General features: G+C 47.3%; 1 long non-coding RNA gene across 3 annotated transcripts in view; it reads right to left on the bottom strand.

Moving 5' to 3' along the window:
• Window positions 1–231: 231 nt before the first annotated feature.
• The window catches only part of LOC102556038 (uncharacterized), a 34284-nt gene continuing 13370 nt past the window's right edge, over window positions 232–21145 (bottom strand). Inside the window, exons 2-7 of one of the 3 annotated variants that reach the window (XR_015620886.1) lie at window positions 14313–14601; window positions 4605–4704; window positions 4329–4506; window positions 2232–2386; window positions 1714–2151; window positions 232–1241 (exon numbers count right to left, since the gene is read on the bottom strand). This is a non-coding gene — a long non-coding RNA (uncharacterized LOC102556038). The remainder of the gene's footprint in view (window positions 1242–1713; window positions 2152–2231; window positions 2387–4328; window positions 4507–4604; window positions 4705–14312; window positions 14602–21145) is intronic. The other 2 variants (XR_015620885.1, XR_015620887.1) reach the window with 2 other exon arrangements.

The following is a 21145-nucleotide window of genomic DNA, read 5'->3' as shown; positions in this document are numbered from 1 at the left end:
TGGTGTGTCTGAAGACAGCTACAGTGTACTCATATAAATAAAATAAAATAAATCTTAAAAAAGAAAAAAACAAGAACACTTGGTCCTCTTTCAAAGGACTGGGTTCTAGCACCCACACTGAGCACACAGTTGCCTATGATTCCAGCCATGGGGAGTCAGATGCCCTCTTCTGGCCTCCGTGGGTCCCACACCCGTGTATACCCACAGAAAAGGAGACACACAGATACATAATTGAAATAATTCTTTTTACAGTTTTTGAATGAAGACAAAACAAAACTTTGATCTGTTTCACACCATGTAGCTCTAACATCAATATGTCCCAACACAGCCAATCCGGTCACACGGTGGGTGGGACTCAGACCTTAATCTCGTTACGGTGAATTTGTCTGCCAGCTTCTCTTGTGCTAGAGAAATCAACCACTCAGAGAGAAAACCAGGGCCCAAGGGTTCTTCTGGATTCTCAGTGATAAAACCAGAACGTCTAAGCAGCAGGTATCCAATGTCACCGAAACCTTCACCAAACTCCTCCTCGGACACAGCCTTGGTTTCGTTTGGAAAGTGGAAAGGCAGCAGAGCCACAGCGTGGAGGAAAGGGCATCTGCTATGCATAACGGAGAAGAAAGACAGTGGACCCCACTGGCCACAGGTTTCCCATGAACAAGATCCTAAGGCCTTATCCATGTCTGTAGATTGAGACCAGTCAAAAACATTCAGGAAAAAGCATGCGGCTGTCCGGATCACTAACAGCCTCCTCCCTTGTGTTAGTCTGGGAGCAAGACCTCGAGGTTCTCCTTCTAAGCATGTGGTTAAGCATTCTAAGTATGCGGTTGGAGCATACAAGAGCACTGCACACATTACATGCGTCGACTGAAGCATTCTACCTGAAGGACTTGAACATCCAGGAGTCGAGTCTCTGGAAGAGTCCTGGAGCCAATTCCCTATCAGTATGAAAGGCTGCCTGTGCATTCAGAAAAACAAGAGTTCGAGTTCTCAGACTCTCCATTTCGAGTGTGTACCCTCAGCATGTGGAGGTTTTCGGGCAGGCTGTGGGAGAATTTTTTCTTTTCCAAGCCATCCGGTAAACAAATCCTCCCGGGGTCCATCATGTCCTAGGCTGAGCTTTGGGATGCAGAGAGAAAGCTGGTCCAGGACAGTCTGTAGAAGTGCACACATGCTCCAGGCTGAGCAGTAGGATGTAACCTGTCTCGCACAATGGGACTGATAATTACAGGTCCCAACATCTAAGAGTGAGAGGTTTGCAAACATTATCTCACATTCTTACAGGAAAAGGCGAGGGGGGGTGGGGAGTATTATTATCCCTGCTTTAAAGATAAGGAAACAGAGGCATCAGGAAGTCGTGGAATGCAGCCAAGGCCACCCAGCCAGAACTAGCAGAACAAAATGCAAGCCAAGGCTTCGAACAAGGTCACTCAGCTCCAATGTCTCTGTCATTCTGTTGGTCCCAGGGCCCCTTTCAGTGTGAGCAGAATTAATAAGGAAGGAAGGAAGGAAGGGAGGGAGGGAGGGAGGGAGGGAGGGAGGAGGGAGAAAGGAAAGAAGGAAGGAAGGAAGGAAGGAAGGAAGGAAGGAAGGAAGGAAGGAAGGGAGGGAGGAAGGGAAGGAGGATGAACTTAATTCATACAGCACCCACATCCAGCTCGTCTGCATCTAGCACACACCGTAGATAGAAAATCAAAGGCATGGGCCGCTTACCTCTGCTGTTCTGCATAGACTGGGACCACAGGGCCAAGAACAATGAAGGCTGAAAGCTCAACTCCGGCTAACCCGATGTGGTGAACGAAAAGGCCTGGAACTCAGAGAGAATCCCAGCTGAACGGCTATTAGCCACGTCACATGCTGCAAATTGCCAACAACCAGCTGTGCGTCTATTAAATTTAAATGCGATAGACTTGGGTGTTTATGTCGACGGTGATTCTCCCTCTGCTCCTTATGGTGGTGGTGAAAGTGGCAAAGTCGTCCCCTGGTAACAACGTCGTAAACTGGTGCTGCCTGTTTGGCAAATGCAACATGTAACCACGACTGTAAAGTGTTTTATCACCAGGGACAGAGTCATGCCATTTACAGGAGGCAGTCCTGAAGAGGTGATTCAACGGAAGAGAAAAATTAGATGCGCAGAAGTGTCTATTACGTCTGGAAGTGGAAAATATTGAAAGCACTAAGTAGACATGGTGATACGGTGACCTTATGAAGACTCATATGCCCCAGCTCACCTGCTTGGGGCTCAGGGGTTAAGAACACGGTCTCTGGGGCTTACATCCAGTGTACTTGGCTGTGCGACTCTGAGAAAGCTGACTGGACAGCTGGATGCCTTCCGTTCCTCATCTGAAGAGATGGGGATGATAACAGTCTCTACTTTGTGGGGTTGCTGGGAAGATCAAATGACTTAATTACGTTCATTAAAGGGCTTTTAACAGTGCCTCTCTATAGATTGATATCACCGTTTTTAACATGCAAATGAAACGGCCTGATACTCCCACCTCACCTGGGTGAGGCTGTCCTTCTCCCCGCCTCGGGCCTTGATATCCTAAGATAAATCCAAAACCCTCGTGGCGTTTCTCCAACACTATTTGCTGTCAGTACAGTATTTTTTTCCAGGCTTTAGGAGAAAGAAGGAGTGAGCTTAGCTCACTTGTACTGTCCACTCAGTGGCGCCTGTAGTTGTTATTCTGTTATTGAGACAGGTGATCTATGGCCTTTCTTCTTTTTAATTCTCTCTCTCTCTCTCTCTCTCTCTCTCTCTCTCTCTCTCTCTCTCTCTGTGTGTGTGTGTGTATGTGTGTGTGTGTGTGTGTTACACGTGATCACAGTGCTCACATGGATGTCACAGGAGTTAGTCCTTCCCTTCCATCACATGGTGTTCTGGGGATCGAACTCGGGTTGTCAGACTTGGCAGCAAGCACCTTTACCCACCTAGCCATCTTGCTGGTCCCCAGTGTCATTCTCGAATTTCCACTATCATCCCTAGCTTTTGCTCTTTTATAGTAACTCTGCCATACCCATGCCTGGACGGACAGCTCTTAGTATACATAGGAATGCACACGTATGCACAGACGTGCACATGCGTGCCCAGCTGCCTTCGGCCAGTTCCTTTTTCATGGGGCCTGAGTCCTGTTGCTGAGTTCCAGGGAGTTCCTGTCCTCCCTCTCCACTCTGCATTTCCTGCCTTACAGAGTCATTCTTTCAGGAGACAACCTCGCCCCAATGGTAGCAGACAGCATTCCTTGAAAGTCTGATGCTCTCTGGGTGTTTCAAGTTTCTGAGCAGTTCCCACGATGTACCTTTGACATAGTCACCACTGTTGGAACTGGAGCCTGTGAAAGTCTTGTATGTCTCATTTTAAAGATGTATGTATGTATGTATGTATGTATGTATGTATGTATGTATGTATGCAAGTGAGTGTTTTCCTGAATGTGTGTCTGTGCAGTGCATGCAAACACGGAGCTCTCAGACAGCATCAGATCTCCTGAAACTGGAGTTATAGATTGCCGTGAGCTGCCAGATGGGTGCTAGGTATTGTTGAAAGACCCCATAATGGCCTCACCTCAGGAGCGCAACCCACAGAGCACAGATTGACAAAGTGACTGCTGCAATAGCATGAGGTTTTTTAATCCACGTACGTGGGGTTGCTCATCCACACAGGGAGAGGCAACCCCGAACCCAAAAAGCACACATCTTTTATTCGTTACAGAGCAACAGGGTTAGCTGGCCCATTCTCATTGGTGGTGCACAGGACAAAGGATCTGGTCAGGTATTGGCTGGCCTGCTCAAGGGGCTGTTCTTGGCTCAGTTGGTCACTTTCCTCATGCAGCCGTACACCTGGCCTTGGTGAATCACTGGGAAAGGGCTAAGTTGGCACGTCCCTTAGAGGGGGGGGGGGGTGAACTGGGTGGCCGGGCAGGGTCAGGATGACATCTTGAGGTTGTTCTTGGAATTTACCACAGGGAGGGGTAGGGGATCTTTCTGAGAACAGTTGTTTTTGTTTTGTCTTGATTAGCTTAGTCAGAATCTTAATCACCAAAACTCTGTCATATCACTGGGCATCATGACATCAGATGTATCTCTCAGAAAGGTCACAAGTTTGTCATAGGCATCCTGACCACCAGATGTATTTCTCAAAACCTTGTTTTTATAACTTTGTTTTTCTCATCTATGAAACTTTATTTCTTCAGTATTGAACTTGGGTCCTCTGATAGAACATCCCAAATTTTTAACCACTGCTTCATCTCCAGCCCCAAAAGTCTCATATGTTAAGGAGTCTGTTAGAGACACATCCCTCATGCATCAGAACAAGATGATATTTTAACTACCTTTGTCCATCTCCAAGCCCACACTTGGAACCGTGGCTCTCACCTGCCTCCCCAGGCAGGGGTACAAGCAAGATGCTTAGACTGATTGATGACAAAGCCAAGAGCAAGTTTGTGTCGCCATAGTCAGAATCTTCACACAAGGTTGTGTCTGCAGATAGCAAAGCCTTGAGACAACTTGCTGTGCAAAGTGAGAAAGCCACATAGTTTAGTCGTAAATAGTTGCCTCTGATCATGGTTGTTGCATGGGCCCCATAATTTTAGTTCTAAAAAATTTACCCTCTGCTTAAGTGATGGCTCAGTGGTTATGAACATGTCCTGATCTTCCAGAGGATCGGAGTTTCATTCCTAGCACCCACATCAGGCACCTCAGAGCGATCTGTAACTCCAAAAAGTCCAGTTTTATCTTAGTGAACACTGAGGAGTTTAGTCCACATTTAGTGCAAAAGACCTGGGAAAGCAAGAGCTAAAGGTGGGTGGAATTAAGAGGACCACCACCCGCTCTAAACCTATATTAAAAACAAACTAACTCAACTTGGGTTGGTGGTACACACCTTTAATCCCAGCACTTGGGAGGCAGAGGCAAGTGGATCTCTGTGAGTTCAAGTCCAGCCTGATCTAGAAAGGAGTTCCAGAACAGCCAGGGATACACAGCAAGACCCCATCTCAAACAAAAACAAAACAAAGCAAAACAAAACAAACTAACCAATGATCATGATCGTGGTGCCCGCCTTTAATCCCCGCACTTGGGAAGTAGAGGCAGGTGGATCTCTGACAATTAGACAACATAGTGAGTCTGCATAGTGAGTTCTAGGCCAGACAGAGCTACAAACTGAGGCCTTACCTAAGGAACCGGCACCACCGCCAGAAAAACCCTGTCCCCCTCCCCGCAAAAAAACCTGACGTAATTACAGCAGATGGACCGTTGAAATAGATTGGAGGGTCCACTCAGTCTCACTCACTCGATCACATGACTTCAGACAGGCATTCGAATAGCAAGTCAGTGGAGGTGCTGATCAGTAAAATGCTGTTACATGAAGTTGAGTCATTTGGGGTTCCAGGGAAGAGAGAGGTGGGAGGAGGAAGGGAGGGAGGGAGGGAGGGAAGGAGGGAGGGAGGGAAGAACTGGATCCTTCACAACATACACAGGTTACATGTTGGATTATAGGTATAAAGACAAAAGCTATTGCTATAATACAGATTTTTAAAGGCAGGACTGGAGAGATGGCTCATCAGTTGAAAGCACTTGCAGAGGGTCTGAGCTCTGTTCCCAACGCCCACACCAACTGGGCTGCAAACCACCTTTAATTCCAACTCCAGGTGCACACACTTTCTTCTGGCCTCTGAAGGTACCTGCACTCAAGTGCACATGCCCTGCACCTCACAGTGAAAAATAAAATAAATCTTTAAAAATGTCTAAAAGGAAGCATGGCAGAATGTCTCCATGGACTTGAGGTTAAGCATCTGTTTTCAAAATAGAATACAAAGAAGTGTAAGTTAACAAACAACTTGATAGGCAATTTCATTAAGGCTTCTCATAACCAGAAGACCAAAATCATAAGATAAAGAAGGGAAGCCACAGACTGGTAGAGAATAACTAAAGATACACATATCTTTGTCAAAGGGTATATATCATATGTAAAGATCCTTAATAAACCAATAAAAAAAATCAATCCCATAACAAAACAGGCTAAAGACTGAAGAGAGATATTCAAATAGTCAGTATATAAAGACTGACTTATTATTACTCATTAGATTATGCAAATCAGAGCTATGCATGCCTCTCCCTTATCATTTACAGTAATTTAAACAATGATATTGTCTGGTATTGGTAAGTACATAGGACAATTGGAATTCTCAGATACTGCATGGTATTAAAGTCAAGTAAATCTTATGTCCAAACAATGGCAGTCAACACAGACCCAAGACAGAAATCCTTCAGCATGAATGTATATGAATAGTCTTAGTGTCACTTACAAGAGCTAAGTGGTAACAACCTGAGTGTTCACCAACAGCAGTGTGACACTCATCTGTGGGATACAATGACAGAGGACAAGGTACTGCCTACACAGGCATGGAGTCTTTGGTTCCATTTGTATGAGGCTTCGGAAGAGGCGTCTAGGGGATGGAGGGAGAGCTATGGGGGTCATTGGCTGGGCAGGGAACCTTCTGCAGAAATGGACCTGATCCATTTTTTGATCTATTCTAGATTTCTTTTTATTTCTGTTTACTTTAAAGATAGGGTCTCTTTGAGAAGTGAGAAGATTCAAATTCATGGTCATCTTGCTTCAGCCTCTAGACCGCTGAGCAGACAAATGTGGGCCACCGTATCTGGGCCTGGATGCAGTCTTCATTTAGATCCAGGGGGGTGGCTTCAGGAATGCCTACAGTCTAAAAGTGATTAAAACAACTGAAATGAATTCCAGTTTGTAAGTAAACTCAATATTGGCGTGTTTTGTGTGTATTAGGCTTAACCGTTTTCTTCCAGTCTCTTTCTCCTCCTTTTTTTTTTTTTTTTTTGTCCTCTTTGTGGTCTCTAAAGTGTGAGAATAATGTGTGTGTCTGTGTCTGTGTGTCTGTGTGTCTGTGTGTGTCTATGTGTGTGTGTGTCCGTGTGTGTGTCCATGTGTGTCTATGTCTGTGTGTCTGTGTGTCTGTGTGTCTGTGTCTGTGTGTCTGTGTGTGTGTATGTCTACATATGTGTGTGCCTGTCTGTGTGTCTGTGTGTGTCTGTCTGTGTGTGTGTCTGTGTGCGTGTGTGTGTGTCTGTGTGTGTTTTGACCATGTTGGTTTGATTGACTCTACTTCCTCATGTGTTGATTCTCTGGACTTTAGAAATCTGTTAAGCTTACAATGATTGGTGACAGTTTCCATAGCCTCCCCTTATTGTGGAGAGGGCAGGCTAGTAGGTCCTGGTAAATGTCTGTTAGTATGGAGGGTCCTGGTCCCTTGAGAACCCTTGAGTGTACTCTGCACTCTACCTAGGACAGATGCTATCTCTCTCCGGAGAGGCGAAGGAGGGAGAGCAGTTGGGAGGCCAGCATCACCCGGTTCCTCAGCTTGGACTTATTAGAAATTCAAAGTCCTCCCTCCACCCAGGTCATCAAAATCAGAAAGTCTGGGCGGGCCTTCAGTCTGCTTTCGCCCATCTCCTAGTTCCTATGGCTTGAGACTGGGAGGGACTGCCCAGAGAATGCCCCAGTTAACTTCCCGAACAACCACTGAGGTTTCCTCATCCCTGTGGCTGTCAGTCACCATTCCCCAGTTTTCAGCAGACGCTTGGCACATGTGTTTTTTGTTTTTGTTTTTTTTTTAAACATAATCCAGTCTGATGTGGAACTCACGATCCTCTTACTTCAGGCTCCTGAGTGTTGCTGAGATTTTAGGCTTGCGCCACCATGCCCAGCCTTGTTACGTATACTCTTAAAAGTTTTAATTGTAAAATAGACAGCAAGGAGTCTGCCATCTTAACCACCGGAGAGTGTACAGGCCAGTAGTGTCTAAGTTCATGATTGCCCACCCAACCTGTAAACTTCGTCCTCTTGCAGAATTGAAGCTCTGTACCCATTCAACAATTTCAAATCAAGTTTTTTTTTTTTTTTAATTTTTTTTTTGAGACAAGGTCTTGCTATGTAGTTTAGGCTGGCGTTGAACTTCAGCTCCCCCTGTCTCAGTCCCCAGAGCGGTAGGATTACAGGTGCCTGGCACCATGCCTGGTTTTATGGATATTTTTGTTTATTGGTGTGTGTACGTGGGTGGATGTGGAAGTCAGAGAGCATCTGTGACGAGCTGTTCCTCTTCCACCTTTTACATAGGTTCTGGGTATTGGACGTGGGCCTGTGAGGTAAGCACCTCAGGAGGTAACCTACGGAGCCATTTCACCAGCCCTTTAGTGGATTTTGTTTTTTGAGACAGGGTTTATGCATATCCCTGGCTGTCCTGAAACTCAACTCTGAAGACCAGGCTGGCCTTGAACTCAAAAGATCCACCTGCCTCTGCCTCCCCAGTGCTGGGATTAAAGCACCGTGCGCCACCCTTAAAGGTTTTTAAAAGCACATTTTTGGCCTATCAAATTCAATCTGGGGGGAATTTGAGATCAGTAGAAGCATGTGTTTATATGTCGCTTTCACTTCATGATGGTAAAATACATGAGCGTAACATAATTATGTGTGAAGCATACAGTTCCAACCATTTGTAGGCACAGTTTGCAGGCACAGTTCTGTGCAATCCAGAGTGCCACACTGCCATCAACACCAAGTACTCGTTACCTCCCCAGACTGACTTCTGAGATTCCTTGCACGTCCAGCACATCCCCCACCCACTGCCTTTCTCCCCGTGTCACTTTGAACTTGACTCATAGATGCATACAGCTCTATCCTTGTGTGGCTGGCTGGTTTCACTGGATGTAGTGTTTTCAAGATCCATTAGGGTTACGGGGTGTGTGTGTGTGTGTGTGTGTGTGTGTGTGTGTGTGTGTGTGTGTGTGGTGTGTGGAGCCCCCTCCTTTGAAAGTCTGAAGATTATTCCATCATCGTAGAAACTTCCCTTCCTTTGCACCTAACCACTGAGTGTACCCAGCATGCTTTCTTGGGTCAGCCACCAATGAACTCTTAGGTTGCTCATGGGTTTTGGCTGTAGTGGCCAATGCTCTTAAGAACACAGGCATGCAAATGTGTTTTCACTTTTCTACTTGCAATTCCTTTGGGACTAAAATAGAGTCACTAGGTCATATGGTAATATTTTGGGGTCGTTTGTTGGTGGTAGTGATGGGGCTTTGTTGTTGTTTTCTTCCTTCCTTCCTTTCTTTCTTTCTTTCTGTCTGTCTGTCTGTCTGTCTGTCTGTCTTTTTTTGAGACACAGTTTCTCTGTGTAGCCCTGGCTGTCCTGAAACTCATTCTGTAGACCAGGCTAGGCTCAAACTCAGAGACCTGCCTGCCACTGCCTCCCAGGTGCTGGGATTAACCGTGTGCCCCATTACACCTGGCTCCCCAGTTGGAGCTTCTTAAAGCTGCATCATTTTACATTCTCACCAGCAGTGCATAAGAGTTCCAATTTTCTTTATGTCTTTTGGCACTCTCTGTGTGTTTGTCATCTGCGTGTGTGTGTGCGTGTGTGTGTGTGTGTGTGTGTGTGTGTGTGTGTGCACTCGCGTGTACTTGTTTGTGGTCAGAGAGTACCACAAGCCTTTCTTGATTGATCTCCTCCTTATTTTATTTAAACATTTACTTCTGGTTTTATTTAAGTGTATGTGTAGGTCTCTCTGTGTCTATGCTATGTGAGTATGGGTACCCATGGAGGACAGAAGAGGGTGTCAGGTCCTCTGGAGCTATATAGGCAATAGTGAGACTCAGACGGTGGCTACTAGGGACGGAATTTGGGTCTTCTGGAAGAGTAGCAAGCGTTCCCAACTGCTCAGTCATCACTTCATCCCCTCCAGCCAGGAGCTATCGTGTCTCTGTCACCCCAAGGCTGGGTCACAGATGTGTGTCAGCAGAGCTGGCTTTTTATGTGGGTTTGGGGCATCTGAACTCAGCACCTCATGCTTGCATAGCAAACATCTTAGCAGCTGAGCCATTTCCCCACCAGTAGCTGGTTCCAAGAGTGTGGGGTCACTGTGGATTCACTACATTGTAGTAGGGTTCTTTCCCGAGTACATGGAGGTTTTTCATTCTGACGGAGTTCAGTGAGTATTTTTCTCCCTTATGCCTTTGGCCTGAGACAGTCAGGATCATGAAGCTTCCTGGTATTTTCTCCTCTGTACTCTTCCTCTATACACCCCCAAGAGTAGTTTTCTAATATCCACTGCTTATAAGTAAGTATAGCACAAATGTTTAGAACCTGGCTCTTTCACTATGAATCCAGACTATAGACACTGCTGTCTGATAAAAGGCAACAGCAAACCGGAAGAAGGTCAAAAAGTGGGCACGATGGGCTTAAGAGCTAAGAGCGTAAGTGCTTCCTTTTCAGAGGACTCTTGTTCCCAGTGCACGTGCCCAGTGGTTCACAAACACCTATAGCTCCAGTTCTGAGGGATCCAGTGCCTGCCTCTGGGCTCCGAGTGTGCTTGTCATGTGTCCGTCCCTTCCCCCGCCCCTTATACATGGTTATAAATAAACCAAATCTTCGCTATCCTCTTGGTCACTCAAAGACCGTCATTATTTTGTCTACAAAGTCCCTGGAGATCTCATTACAACGGAAACTGAATCAACTGCTCTGGGAGAGGGCAAGGGAAGGATCCAGGAATTGACTAATTCCCTCCGGGGTGCAGCTGAAGCTTTCTCTAGTTGTAGGTAAGCCAGACAGCAAACAGTGCCCACCGCAGGATCCCCACTAGAGCCCAGATCTGCCCCAGACAACCTCCAGGATCTCAGTCTCAGCTCTCACCGTGACTCAGTTTCTCCAACTGGGTTCCTTGATTCTCATTTCCACCCAGTATTTCCACAGAACACTCACGCAACAAGCAGTTCTTCAGTTCAGAGAATGACCTCAGCCCCCCCACCCCCACCCACCCCTGTTTAACCACTTAACAAGCTAGAGAACTGCCCTGCTCTCGTAGAAATCTGATGGGAAAGACAAGCAGACTAAAGATGGGAAAGAGTCTGGTAAATAAATGTGTTGATAAGGAAGCCAAGGTTCCTATGCAAGCGAATGGAAAACAACCGTTGGAAGCGGTTGGTGTCTTTCCTCCGGAGAACCGTTTTCAGGTTGTCACCTGAGAGATGAGGTGGGAGAGGGGTGACACTGGAGCAAGTGGAAAGTAAAGGACTGGCAGAAGGAGCTGAGCAAGAAAAAGCATGCGGCTCAGACAGGACCAAGAACACCGACGATCAGCGGTGTGAAAAGCACAGAGGTCTTGAGCTTCCCGAAGCACTTGGGTGCCTCACGCGCCACAGGCGTGGGTGCCTCTCTCACTCTCTAGGACAAGCCCTGTGGTGCCTGAAGAAAGGGTTGGGGTGTAATTGGAATTTAGGAAGATCACTTCTGCTACTGTGCAGAGATTAGGCCAGGGAACCCAAGACCGAAGGTGAGAACATCAGGAAAAGGCCTTGTAAGAGTCTGAGTGAGAGAGATAGCAAAAGGCCCAGCTAGGGACAGCCATGATGGGAAAGGAGCTAACCGGAAGAATGGAGACAGATGTGGGAGGGGAAATGGGAGGGCTTGGTGAGGCGAGTGAGTAGCAAAAGTGAATAGAAGTCCTAGTGGCTGACATAACTTGCACGCGCTTACATTGTATCCATGCATCTGTGGGTTCACTAGACTGGAGCTTGCTCCACTGGGCTTGGCTACTGACTACAGGTCATAATCAGGTCTGCTCTAAGCATCTCCTATCCAGGGATCCAGGCAGAAGGCATAATAGCTATCTGTAGCATCTGGCTTTGGAGACCCCAGCCCAGTGCCATAAGGGCCTGTTAGGAAACGTCACATGACCGTTCCCTTGCGATAAGACCCATAGGGAAGCCAAGGCTAGGAAATAGACTCTCTGAGTCAAAATGGTGAGGGGCTGTGGGTACTGCATAACAATGATATATTCTAGAGCAGGAACCCAGGCCAGCTCCAGGGAGGCGCTCACTGAAATAAGAACACAGAAGAGGGGGTGGGAGCGGGGGAGGAGGCCGAGGAAGATGAAGAGAACCTTCGAGGGGCACACTGAGTGTGTTGCCACTGAGATGTTCCAGTAGAGGTATCAAAAAGGCATCTGGACGGATGGTCCCCAGGGCTCAGTAATGATGGGTTGAGACCGTCTTGGTGAGTCATGAGCATGAGGTTGGTCAGGAGAAGGGATGAAGTCATGGAGGGAGAATCTACAGAGTCAGAAATGAGACAGGCCCAGCACAGCACAGTCGGAATTTCAAAGTAAGGTTCTTGGGGAAAAGATACCTACAAAAGAGACTAGGGATAAGGTTTCTAGAAACTAAGAATGGAGTAGTTTAAGAGAGAGTGCTCGAGAGAATCAAGCACCAAAACAAAGTCAATCCAATCGTTTTGACAACCAGAGACCAATTTCAGAAGCTTGGGGTAATCAAAGACTCTCAGGCTTCCTGCCTGGGAGTTTTGAAGCTCAGTGCCTAGCATGTGTGACTAAGATAGACTTTAAGACATCAAATGAAAGGGGTTGGAGACGTGGCTCAGCACGTTAAGAGCACTTAATGCTCTTCTAGAAGATCCACGTTTGATTCCCAGATCTCGAATCTCACAACCACCTGTAACTCCAGCTGCAGGAAGAACCCACAGGTCACCTCTGACCTTCTGGCCTGTACCGAGGATGTACACACACGTGTGTGCATACACATAGACACACACACACAGATACACGCACACACGTGTGGACATACACACAACGTGGGCATGCACACACACAAACACACACACACACACACACACACACACACACACACAGGGACATGGACACAAATAGAAACTGACATGGACGTATACCAAGAATCTTTCTCCTTGGGGTGGGGGTTTGGCTCAGTGGTAGAGCGCTTGCCTAGCAAGCGCAAGGCCCTGGGTTCGGTCCCCAGCTCCAAAAAAAAGAAAAAGAAAAAAAAAGAATCTTTCTCCTTTTAAAGATAGCAAGTACGGGGGTGGGGGATGCTTTTTAAAAAAGACAGCAAATGTGGAAAACACTTTCAAAGAAACCCAATAACCTGCCCCTACCCTTGCAACTATGCTTCAGGATAGAGGATGGACTGGGTATTCAGGTATCGCTTCCGCCACGGTGTGGATTAGCCCAGATAGAACTGGAGGACACCAGGAAAAACACTGACCAAGTGACAGATGGCTGAGCCCCTCTGGATCGCCATTCAAAGTGCGTGTTTCTTGTCGAGTAGCGTGCAGACCCTGAGGGCACTCTGAGGGTAGCATCTTCTCCAGGTGAGCACACCTGTGTGAGCAGCTGCACCCCCAAAGCCCTCCATCTGCCCCTCTGTTCGCTGATGCTCTGAACCCCAAAAGTTTGGAACTAGGGAGTTTCCTGTATGGGAAGCCTCCCTCCGAACCCTCGAAGCTCCTCCTCACCCCCAAGCCTTCCTCCGCTCACTGAGCTTCTTTGATTCATCTATTCTTCCGTCTGGTCGTCACCGTTTGAACTAACTTGTTTGGGGAGGTCATGTGTCCCATGCTATACAGGGGGTGGGGGGAATACAAGGCAAGTGACAGCAGACTTTGAGCTAAAAAGACAGGCATGGCCAAGGGCAGCTGACATGCTGTGTGGTAACTGTAATGATGGAGGGGAGCTGGGTCAGGGCGGAGAGGGTGTGCGCTTCAACAGTCAGGAGGCAGCACTTAGGAAACTAATTGAAACTGTGTGGGCGAGACCAGCAGGACTTCCAAGTCGATGGGATGGGAGAGCGAGAGAGAGGACTGGCTTTCTCTTGTTACCTTATAGACTCCTGTGGATGGACTTGGTAGCTCACAGCTTATTATTGCAAGGCGTAAAAGCTTGCTTTCTAGAGAACCTAACAAATCAGACCCGCAGTGCTGCAGCTGAACAGTAGAGGGCGATAAAGACTTGTGCTTGACGCTAAAATCCTGCACCCCTCTAGCACTGTCCCCCACCCCCATACCCCCCAATAAAAATGTCATGAAAGCTCTCTGGAGGTAGATAAGGATGCGGATGAAGCCCAAAGAGTGAAGTGAGTATGGTCAGAGTCACACAGCTCCTCAGTAGCAGAGAGAGAGCCTGGACCACCAGACTCATTCAAGTCACCCTGTACTGCTCTCGACTTTCCCAAAATCGCAGTTCCTAAAATCCAGATGCTTCACGCATCTGTTTTTTAAATTTCCTTTTCTCCTTGTCTTTAAGAGATGGTGAAGGGAAAATGAGCCACGGTGTAGAGGCGTACGTACATATGTACGTACAAGTAACATGTGACTGTCCCGGGTCTTCCTTCCCTTCCTGCCTCTGAATGAAGTCGGCGGGTTAAAAATGGGTGTCTCGGTTTCAGTGTATGTCCCGCCTCTTCTTGGTATGATCGTGATGCTTACCTTCAAGTCTTTGAAGCCCTGACTGTAAAGCCTGGTGCTGTTCACCTTTATGCCTCCAAGGCTGTCCCCAGAGTAGAAGAGAACTGATGTAAACTTGTTGCAAACAGTCTCCAGCAAGGAGCAGGTGGCTCCATCTGTATTCCTGTTGACTGTCTCAGCCCTCGAGGTTCTTTGTATCAAGTCCCAGCTGTGCCATAAATGGCATAGGTCCCTTCTCTGTCACAAGCCACGGTCATCTCATTCTTCCAACAGAGGTCATCACACCCATGTTACTCCTTCAGGAACAATCCTAGAAAGAAACGGATGAGTGGGTCAGAGTTCAACGCCCAAGAGTCTAGCAAGCAAGGACGCTGTATAAACTCGCTGTTGTAACACATTCTCAGACCATATTGAAAACCGGCCTGGTGGGCTGGGGAGATGGCTCAGTGGTTAAGAGCACTGGCTGCTCTGCCACGGGTCCTGAGTTCCGATTCCCAGCAACCACATGGTGGCTCACAACCACCTGTAATGGGATCTGATGCCCTCTTCTGATGTGTCAAAGACAGCTACGGTGTCCTCATACACATAAAATGAATAAAATATTTTTAAAAAGAAGAAAGGAACGGGCCCGGTATATGTAGACATTAGCTACTCTAGAGGCGGAGACAGAGGGATCACAAGTTCCAGGCCAGCCTCAACAACTTAGCAAAACCTTACGTTAAAAGGAGGGAGTGGGGATACGGATAAAGAATAATTCAGTAGTAGAGTACATATCTAGCATGCTCAGAACCCGGCTTTGTAAATAAGATTGATGCACATTTCTTTTTCTTTTTCTTTTTTTTTTTTTTTTCTTTTTTTCGGAGCTGGGGACCGAACCACCCAGGGCCTTGCGGTTGCTAGGCAAGCGCTCTACCACTGTAAATAAGATTGAAAAAGACAGCACTAGAAAAAGCACAAGTCAGAGGGCCCCAGGACCGCTGCTCTCTCTGGTGTTTTCTTCTTAACTAGAGGAGGTAAAAATCTCATCCCTTTTTAAGGTTTACAGAATTTGCCAGGTTCACCCTCCCTACATCAGCATAAGTTGCTCATAGGCTCAGGAATCCCAGTGGACCATCTAGGGCACAGAGCAGATAAAGTTCTTATCTCCACCCCAGGGCTCCCAGGCCCATGCTGCCAAGTCTCTCTTCCTCTCCCAGACACTCCTCGACGGGGAGCCAGTAGCGCCTAGCTAAGTAGGCGGGTCGGGCTCCTTGAAAAGAAGCCAAAATGGAGACAACTGGATGATGGTAGGGGGTCCCCAACCAACACAGATGACCTAGAGGAGGGAGCACCTCACAGCTCCAGCATCTCACAGCTTCAGACCCAGTTGTACCCTACTTGCCTACCACAGTACGTGCTTCCCCTTCTCCCCGCATCCAGCCTCCCAGGAAGCTACGCCTAGGTCCCCGCAGATAGGTTCTGTGTCTGTGTTTTCTCTGACCCCAGTTCCTGGCGCACAACCTGGGAAAGAAGACCTCACTCAGTCAATGTTTGCTAAATTGAATTGAACCGAGCTGCACGGAGGCCAGGATTATTGACCTTTCCAGGCAATGTTTTTGTTTTCCTGTCTTTGCAGGATGCACGGGGCACATTGGAAAAGGCAATTGGAGAGTGTGCCGCCGCGGAGAGATTACTGAGAGAGGGCTGAACGGGTTCAAGGAAGTAAAGATGAGAAAGTGTGTGGGCATCTGCAGGCATGGGAAGCAATTACTGCTCCCCAAACTTAAAGGCCCAGAGGAGGCTGGGGAAGAATGCGGCAAGCTGCCAAAAGGCAGCCGGTGGGCGGGGTGAAGTAAAAATCCATCCCACGCTCGGCCTGCTCCACTCTCCTATATCCTGATGTTGTCTCTTGTTGGTTGGACCCAAATAGAAGCCAAAGAAGCCCAGGGTACAAGCCATAAAAGGCAGCTTCTCCGGGCTTAGAGCAAAGGGGTTGAAAATCAAGAACATACGTGGATGGGGGAATGAGGAATACCCGACAAAGTGGCTTTCCCCAAAACACTCTCCACTCTACATTGGCATCAGAACTGCTTCTTTTTTTCTGGTTGGTTGGTTGGTTTTGAGACAGAGTATCTATATAGCCCTGGTTCTCCTTGAATTTGCTCTGTAGATCAGACGAGCATCAAACCCACAATGATCTACCTGCCTCTGCCTCCCGAGTGTTAGAATTAAAGACACGTTCTGCCTCCTTATAACAGTCTGTGGCCCTGTAATGGTTGGTGCTGTCAACTTGATAGAATTTAGAACTCATCTAGGAGATGGGCCTCTGGACATGCCTTTGGGGTTATTATCTTAAATGTATTAGTTAAGTGAGATAGGAAGACCGGTCCACTGTGGGTGGCATCATTCCCTGGCTGGGAACATGGACTGTATAAGTGGAGAAAAGCAGCAGCTCAGCTATTCATACCCCATTCACGATCACGGGTGTGATGTGATGAGCTGCTTCAAGTTCTTGCTGCCTTGACACCTTGGAACTATGAACCAAAAAATAAACCCTTATTTCCTTAGGTTGATTTTTGTCACAGTATTTTATCTCAGCAACAGAAAAAGAACAAAGTCATGCACCCTCTGTTCGTCTCTGACCCCTCTAAGAGCACTCATGTTCCATTTGTCTCTCCATCCTAATCCTTCTAGCCACCATGGATGTGTGGGCAGGCAAGAGGACAGATAAACCAAATCAGTTGTGGCTTTTTGCTTGGGAAGAGATCATCCAGAAGATGCCAGGCAAACTATCTCAATAAACTCACTAGTTTAACAGGGGTTAAGTCAGACTTTAGAACTAGAAGACTATTCCACATGTTCTGTGCCCACGTGCCAATCAAGAACAATGCTAGGGGGGTTGGGGATTTTGCTCAGTGGTAGAGCGCTTGCCTAGCAAGCACAAGGCCCTGGGTTCGGTCCCCAGCTCTGAAAAAGAGAAAAAGGGGAAAAAAAAAAGAACAATGCTAGGCTGGTTAGGGGGCTCCAATGCCACTGGTCTCGGAGGACACCTGCACTCAAGTGTGTCTACCCTTACATAAACCTATACACATAATTAAAAATAATAAAAATTGATCTTTAGAAAAAGAAAAGGCTTGCCTCTCAGGACCTCTGGATGACGTCCAGAGATAATATTTCATCAAATGGTTCTTTCAGGCTATATGGAAAAGAGTCTCGGATTTCCTAGGTGCTGCTGAAACAGCTATATGAGGGTACCTATTCTATGGAATTACCTTCTTGTATCGAAGAAATATGAGGCCCCATACTAATGCAGGCCAGTCCCTCTGGACCAGTACTTCCAATTCAAGGTTGTCATGTAAATCTCTCAGAAGAGAGAATTAACTCTCCTCACCCCCTGTCTCGAGGCTGAATAAGAAGCCACTCCCAAAAGTCCATGTCCTGAAACAACCGTTTGTTTGCAGTTTAGTTGTACTTTGCGTTTTTCTCCTTCCTCTCGAACATAGAGTCGCCTGGGACAGTCTGTGCAGTGGAAGTAGAGTTACACACGATGAACACAGCCCCGAAAGCCCACCCCAAGCCCCGCTGCACCCCATCTTCCAGCATGCCCATGCAAGTCTCAAAGCCAACTCCAAATCAAGCAAGAGGGAAGTCTTTCTGCTTTTCATAGACGAAACTACAAAGTCACATGGCAAAGAACGTGGTTGTAGAGGAGCCCAGGACGTAGACAACTACCCACGTCCCCATTCTCTAGGTGGAGCTGTAGTGGCCTGGTCCTCTTAAGAGCAGATACCGGTGACTTCGTTCACTTCTCTCCTCACATATAAACTCCATGAAACAAGGCCTCTTCATATTGCTAATCAGTACTCGCCGAGTGACTAAAAGAGTAAATGTCCCTCACTGCCTCTTCCTCAAGCTCTTACATCCCAAAGATGATATCTGAAACTAGGTGGCTCCGTGACTGCGGAACGTGACAGTCTGGGCTCTGTCCACTGTGGAGGTGACCACACACCTATCATCAGAAGTGTAACCATCGGAAGAGTGTGCTTCACCATGGTGCCTGCATCTGAAGAGGAGTGAGGTGGGGTGGAAACTGGTAAATGAATTAGGAGGTTTTGTTTTCCAGAGGCCAAGGGTGATACATGTAGATCTAGGAACAGAAAGCAGAGCTTAGAAAGCAGTGGGAAGTGTCGTGTGGGTTGAATGGAGAGACTATACCATTTTCTGTGGCGGAGACGGGACAGTATCACTGTGTAGGGCTTGGGGTCTGGGCAGCTGGGGAAAGCGCCAACAGATAAGGAAGAATTTTTATGGGACAAAACTTATCTGTCAGTTTGAGACTTGTTGCGTTTGGAAGCATCCATGGGACATTTAGGCGGAGGATCTAGTAGACAGCGAAACTTCCAAAGCAATATTCACTGTCAATTCAGCCTTCATATTCATCTCACTCACATACAATACCCATGTAAGCAAGCACTCCTGCACCTGCTAGACGGCCCCACCAACAAAGATCAGGCAAGCACCTCGTGGGTACAAGAAGCACACGAGCCAGCAACAGAAAATCAGAGTGAGCAGCCGCTTCTGCAGGGGAATGCCCCTGGCTTGCACACATCCAGCCAACATAAGTGTGCAAACCCCTGCCCTGAATGTGCACAGTGTGCTCGGGGCTAGAATCATGTAAGACAACATGAAAAGAGCCCCTGCCGACAAGGAGCTGGCAGTGGGAGGGCGGGGAGTTGAAATGTATTTCCCTAAAACCAACCACACCTAGGGCCCCTAGGTAAACACCCAGATGGGGTGGGGTTCTAGATAAGATCAGCCGGTTATATTTGAACAGACGGGTTGACACTAACAGGTCCTAAAGTTTCAAGACCCAAGAGTGTGTAGAATGACAATAAAGGACATTCTGGATATGGTGCCTGGCTTGAGGCAGGACTAAGGAAAGAGGTGAATATATATTATGTTGGTTTATGACAGCAGTTCTCAACCTGTGGGTCATGACCTTTTGGGGTCATAGATCAGATATCTTGCATGTTAGATATTTACATTACGCTTCATAACAGTAGCAAAATTACAGTAATAATTTTATGACTGGAGGTCACCACAGCATGAGGGACTGTATCAAACGGTTGCAGCATCAGGAAGGCTGAGAACTAGAGATGCATGGAAGGGGCTGGTCCATAGGAACACAAAAGGGGTGAAGACGGGGGTGAGGAAAGGAAATACCAAGTAGCACTCAAAGAAAGGATCCAGACTTGCCCAGAGCTGGCTATAGTCTCCCATGCTTTAATCCCAGCACTCGGGAGGCAGAAGCAGGTGGATCTCTGTAAATTCAAGGCCAGCCTGGTCTGCATGGATTTCAAAACATTCAGGGCTAGTGAGACCTTTTCTCTCTCAAAAAACTAAACAAACAATGATAGTAACAACAACAAAACCAAACCAGCAGACAAGTGCACAGGCTACCCTTCCCTGAGGCATTTTTTGGGCAGGGATCACAAAGATGCAGTTCTTAGAATGAATTCTAATTGGTTTCCTTAAATTGGGTAAAAATGGGGCTGGAGAAACGGCTCAATGGCTCAACTGAGTCCAGCTCCCAGCACCCACTTCAAGTGCTCACGACCACCTCTCACTCAGCCCAGCAGATCTTCAGTCCTCTTCTGGACTTTAAGAGCAATTACATTCACATGACTTTACCCCACATAGATCCCTAAGCATACTCGTATTAAAAATAAACAAATAGGGGGGTGGGGATTTAGCTCAGTGGTAGAGCGCTTGCCTAGCAAGCGCAAGGCCCTGGGTTCGGTCCCCAGCTCTGAAAAAAAGAAAAAGAAAAAAAATAAACAAATAACACACAGTGAAAGCATTCCTAATGCCGTGCACGGTGTCTGTAATTCTGGCCCAGGATCGCACACCTTAGTCAGTCCACCCTCGAAGCATACAAGAGGCAGACACTAATTATACCTGTGTGACAAACGAGCCACTAAGACTCACAAAGAGTCCCTACCTAGCACTTGCAGTGAATACCTCCCTTCAGAAAGCTGGGAGAGTAGAGTGGTGTTTCCTCAGAGAGTGTGTGCGCCCTGCCGCCAAGAGAGAGATGAGCAGGGTTGACCGACAAATGCCTTTCAGAGGTTTGCGGTGGCTGGGCCCATGGTTCCCAGATGCCCTTATTGGTGGACCAGTTTCACCCAGGAGTTGCTTAGCAATTAGAGTCATGACTCTCAGGCCTGGGCGAAGACCAGGAACTACCATGGTGAAGGGGCTCTTTGGACAGCTCAAACGCACAGCTAACAGGAAAATTGGTTTGGCGCAGTGTTTGCGCCGTCTTGGCGTCCTTCAGGTGTCTTCAGGCCAATGCAACTGCCAGGGCCCACATAGACCTTCCAAACCAGTCTCCTGAGGTGGGCTCCGTGACCCTTATTTTAAACAAACGTCCAAGGTCCGTTTACAAACATTTCTTTGGATCTGCCTATGTGCTAGACACCATCCCAGGCTTGGGGGTGTACTAAGAATAAGACCAACTATGTGTCGCTCTTAAAGAAACATGTTTTGTCTCAACTCTTGTAGGCGGGGTCTGAGAAACATTGCTTTAAGATAAGAGGGGGTGTCACCAGAGAAGGAGAAGGGTGGCAGGGATGGGAGAGTTGGCCAGAAAGAGAACCACAAAACACAATGTTTGAAGGTTTTGTAATGGTATCCGATACATTGTGTGTCTGTTTTTAAAATTAAAATAATAACAAGGAGCTGTTGTAGGGTAACAGGAGGCAATGTAGAACTGGGGTCCGGTGAGCAGTTTGCCTATGGAAGAAGTCAAGGATTGGTTAAAACCGCAGGGAGCCCTTACCCTGACTGCCTTAGTTATACGTTGCTGGTGACAA

Source organism: Rattus norvegicus, chromosome 5, assembly GCF_021556685.1.
Source record: "Rattus norvegicus strain SHRSP/BbbUtx chromosome 5, alternate assembly SHRSP_T2T, whole genome shotgun sequence".
Classification (NCBI taxonomy): domain Eukaryota; kingdom Metazoa; phylum Chordata; class Mammalia; order Rodentia; family Muridae; genus Rattus; species Rattus norvegicus.
This window is presented reverse-complemented; position numbering and strand designations above follow the sequence as displayed.